Source organism: Triturus cristatus, chromosome 4_1 (assembly GCF_964204655.1).
Source record: "Triturus cristatus chromosome 4_1, aTriCri1.1, whole genome shotgun sequence".
Taxonomy (NCBI): Eukaryota; Metazoa; Chordata; class Amphibia; order Caudata; family Salamandridae; genus Triturus; species Triturus cristatus.
The window spans coordinates 136,835,704-136,840,703 of record NC_140585.1 but is presented as its reverse complement, the minus strand read 5'-3'; the positions used below and the strand labels follow the sequence as shown (position 1 = coordinate 136,840,703).

The window sequence follows — 5,000 nt, the reverse complement described above, 5'->3', positions numbered from 1 at the left end:
GAGAATACAAATGAGCTTTAAACTCATGAGGAAAGAGGTCTGTATGCAAAAAGGAAAACAAAAGCATATCGTACTCATAAAATACTCAATATATACATTCCAAAAAAGTGCTTCCAGCGAAAAGAGCTGAAAGAACACTATGGAATGTAAACCTGAATACCTTTCAATAATATGTTCTCCATCCATGCATACCACCTACATGATAAAAATCATCTCAGGTGAACGGATGACCGCGTGGCCTAATGGATAAGGCGTCTGACTTTGGATCAAAAGATTGAGGGTTCGAGTCCCTTCGTGGCCGTTTTTGGCCAATGGTCACACAATCTGCTTTACATTCAGAGTGGAAAAGTATTTTCCAATACTCTTGTAGTCCTCACTTTCTCATTACTAATCATTAATAAAGTGGAGTACATACTGTAAACTCATTCAGGTTGCATCTTCAGTCTAACTACTTGTGCATTTTAGTGGCATTAAAAAGTGCTTCTATGCCGACGCACTGAATATGTAATAGGTTTGCAGAATTTTGACTTGACAGAATGGGTTTTTAGCTTAAGTGTGTGTAGAAGAACTGCAAGGTGTGTGCCTATGTGTGCATAGAGTGGTACATGTGTAAAATCTGTATGATTTGGGCAGTTAAAGTGCTGATTTTGTCTCCGAGTAAGAAAAGTACTACACAAAATGTATAAAGGATCGGCACATTGGCTGCCTTTGCTGATGCCCCCATTGCCTAATTTGTAGTGCAATGGTTAAGTTGCAGAGTGTGGTTGAACTTGGTTAGGAGACTTAGTGCCTCTTTCCGTGTCCTACTGATGATAAGGATGGCTTGATACCATTTTCTAAGCCCAGTATATTGAGAAAAGAAGTAAGTGAAGAAGAAGTGTGGAGTCGAAAGTGGTTCTCCAATTTCTCTCCACTTGCTAAAATTGCAAAGTCTCCATTATAGCATAGAAGAGAGCGTTAAAGTCGGGGATGGAAGAGGATGAAAATGGGAAGTTTACTTATAGAGAGAAGTGAGAAATGCCCTGTGTGCACACACCGGTGTCTGACCATAGAATACATTTAAATAATGCCTCTAGAAAAGAGCTATACATGTGTGCCTCAGTGGCCTAATGGATAAGGCACTGGCCTCTTAAGCCAGGGATTGTGGGTTCGAGTCCCATCTGAGGTGATAACAAAAATCCTCCCTCTTCCTTTTCCCGAAAATTAGGTATATTTATTACATGCTTACTCTCGGAAGTTTATGAGGGATTAGGTACTTTGAAACTGTCCCATTTTACTTGTGTACACTTCACAGTCATGTTAGTGTTCTGAAACTGCAAAGTAGATTTTTAAATGCCTATTTTGGTGAGATGCATTTTAGACCGGCCAGAACATATTCTTTTGGAAAAAATGATTTGAATTGGATTGGTGTGAATCTTGTTTCTAGAGGTGGTGACAGGCTTTCAGCTACTTGAATAGGTCAAGCCAGGATTCATAAAACGTATACAACCTATGTGAGTGTGAAAAATTAGCATATGCAGGAAGGCGCAATTTGTACTACTTTCAAAACAGTTTCACTCCACGTCTGGAAACGTCCAGAGCTATGTAGAGCATACAAATGAGCTTTAAACTCATGAGGAAAGAGGTTTGTATGCAAAAAGGAAAACAAAAGCATATCGTACTCATAAAATTCTCAATATATAGATTCCAAAAAAGTGCTTCCAGTGAAAAGAGCTGAAAGAAAACTATGGGATGTAAACCTGAATACCTTTCAATAATATGTTCTCCATCCATGCATACCATCTACATGATAAAAATCATCTCAGGTGAACGGATGACCGCGTGGCCTAATGGATAAGGCGTCTGACTTCAGATCAGAAGATTGAGGGTTCGAGTCCCTTCATGGTCGTTTTTGGCCAATGGTCACACAATCTGCTTTACATTCAGAGTGGAAAAAGTCTTTTCCAATACTCCTGTAGTCCTCACTTTCTCATTACTAATCATTAATAAAGTGGAGTACATACTGTAAACTCATTCAGGTTGCATCTTCAGTCTAACTACTTGTGCATTTTAGTGGCATTAAAAAGTGCTTCTATGCCGACGCACTGAATATGTAATAGGTTAGCAGAATTTTGACGTGACAGAATGGGTTTTTAGCTTAAGTGTGTGTAGAAGAACTGCAAGGTGTGTGCCTATGTGTGCATAGAGTGCTACATTGGTAAAATCTGTATGATTTGGGCAGTTAAAGTGCTGATTTTGCCTCCGAGTAAGAAAAGTACTACACAAAATGTATAAAGGATAGGCACATTGGCTGCCTTTGCTGATGCCCCCGTTGCCTAATTTGTAGTGCAATGGTTAAGTTGCAGTGTGTGGTTGAACTTGGTTAGGAGACTTAGTGCCTCTTTCCGTGTCCTACTGATGATAAGGATGGCTTGATACCATTTTCTAAGCCCAGTATATTGAGAAAAGAAGTAAGTGAAGAAGAAGTGTGGAGTCGAAAGTGGTTCTCCAATTTCTCTCCACTTGCTAAAATTGCAAAGTCTCCATTATAGCATAGAAGAGAGCGTTAAAGTCGGGGATGGAAGAGGATGAAAATGGGAAGTTTACTTATAGAGAGAAGTGAGAAATGCCCTGTGTGCACACACCGGTGTCTGACCATAGAATACATTTAAATAATGCCTCTAGAAAAGAGCTATGCATGTGTGCCTCAGTGGCCAAATGGATAAGGCACTGGCCTCCTAAGCCAGGGATTGTGGGTTCAAGTCCCATCTGAGGTGATAACAAAAATCCTCCCTCTTTCTTTTCCAGAAAATTAGGTAGATTTATTACATGCTTCCTCTCAGAAGTTTATGAGGGATTAGGTACTTTGAAACGGTCCCATTTTACTTGTGTACACTTCACAGTCATGTTAGTGTTCTGAAACTGCAAAGTAGATTTTTAAATGCCTATTTTTGTGAGATGCATTTTCGACCGGCCAGAACATATTCCTTTGGAAAAAATGATATGAATTGGATTGGTATGAATCTTGTTTCTAGAGGTGGTGACAGGCTTTCAGCTACTTGAATAGGTCAAGCCAGGATTCATAAAACGTATACAACCTATGTGAGTGTGAAAAATTAGCATATGCAGGAAGGAGCAATTTGTACTACTTTCAAAACAGTTTCACTCCACGTCTGGAAACGTCCAGAGCTATGTAGAGCATACAAATGAGCTTTAAACTCATGAGGAAAGAGGTTTGTATGGAAAAAGGAAAACAAAAGCATATCGTACTCATAAAATACTCAATATATAGATTCCAAAAAAGTGCTTTCAGCGAAAAGAGCTGAAAGAACACTATGGGATGTAAACCTGAATACCTTTCAATAATATGTTCTCCATCCATGCATACCACCTACATGATAAAAATCATCTCAGGTGGACGGATGACCGCGTGGCCTAATGGATAAGGCGTCTGACTTCGGATCAGAAGATTGAGAGTTCGAGTCCCTTCGTGGTCGTTTTTGGCCAATTGTCACACAATCTGCTTTACATTCAGAGTGGAAAAAGTCTTTTCCAATACTCATGTAGTCCTCACTTTCTCATTACTAATCATTAATAAAGTGGAGTACATACTGTAAACTCATTCAGGTTGCATCTTCAGTCTAACTACTTGTGCATTTTAGTGGCATTAAAAAGTGCTTCTATGCCGACGCACTGAATATGTAATAGGTTTGCAGAATTTTGACGTGACAGAATGGGTTTTTAGCTTAAGTGTGTGTAGAAGAACTGCAAGGTGTGTGCCTATGTGTGCATAGAGTGCTACATGTGTAAAATCTGTATGATTTGGGCAGTTAAAGTGCTGATTTTGCCTCCGAGTAAGAAAAGTACTACACAAAATGTATAAAGGATCGGCACATTGGCTGCCTTTGCTGATGCCCCCGTTGCCTAATTTGTAGTGCAATGGTTAAGTTGCAGAGTGTGGTTGAACTTGGTTAGGAGACTTAGTGCCTCTTTCCGTGTCCTACTGATGATAAGGATGGCTTGATACCATTTTCTAAGCCCAGTATATTGAGAAAAGAAGTGAGTGAAGAAGAAGTGTGGAGTCAAAAGTGGTTCTCCAATTTCTCTCCACTTGCTAAAATTGCAAAGTCTCCATTATAGCATAGAAGAGAGCGTTAAAGTCGGGGATGGAAGAGGATGAAAATGGGAAGTTTACTTATAGAGAGAAGTGAGAAATGCCCTGTGTGCACACACCGGTGTCTGACCATAGAGTTCATTTAAATAATGCCACTAGAAAAGAGCCATCCATGTGTGCCTCAGTGGCCTAATGGATAAGGCACTGGCCTCCTAAGCCAGGGATTGTGGGTTTGAGTCCCATCTGAGGTGATAACAAAAATCCTCCCTCTTTCTTTTCCAGAAAATTAGGTAGATTTATTACATGCTTCCTCTCAGAAGTTTATGAGGGATTAGGTACTTTGAAACTGTCCCGTTTTACTTGTGTACACTTCACAGTCATGTTAGTGTTCTGTAACTGCAAAGTAGATTTTTAAATGCCTATTTTTGTGAGATGCATTTTCGACCGGCCAGAACATATTCCTTTGGAAAAAATGATTTGAATTGGATTGGTGTGAATCTTGTTTCTAGAGGTGGTGACAGGCTTTCAGCTACTTGAATAGGTCAAGCCAGGATTCATAAAACGTATACAACCTATGTGAGTGTGAAAAATTTGCATATGCAGGAAGGAGCAATTTGTACTACTTTCAAAACAGTTTCACTCCACGTCTGGAAACGTCCAGAGCTATGTAGAGAATACAAATGAGCTTTAAACTCATGAGGAAAGAGGTTTGTATGCAAAAAGGAAAACAAAAGCATATCGTACTCATAAAATACTCAATATATAGATTCCAAAAAAGTGCTTCCAGCGAAAAGAGCTGAAAGAACACTATGGGATGTAAACCTGAATACCTTTCAATAATATGTTCTCCATCCATGCATACCACCTACATGATAAAAATCATCTCATGTGAACGGATGACCGCGTG

The 5,000-nt window shown here is 39.5% G+C and overlaps 2 non-coding genes across 2 annotated transcripts; both read left to right on the top strand.

Annotated features, from left to right (window-relative positions):
- Positions 1–2,683: 2,683 nt before the first annotated feature.
- On the top strand, positions 2,684–2,756 carry TRNAR-CCU (transfer RNA arginine (anticodon CCU)). Its single transcript has one exon. It is a non-coding gene; the product is annotated as a tRNA-Arg (tRNA).
- A 1,515-nt stretch (positions 2,757–4,271) lies between these two features.
- TRNAR-CCU (transfer RNA arginine (anticodon CCU)) lies at positions 4,272–4,344 on the top strand. The gene has a single exon. It is a non-coding gene; the product is annotated as a tRNA-Arg (tRNA).
- The last annotated feature ends 656 nt before the right edge of the window (positions 4,345–5,000 follow it).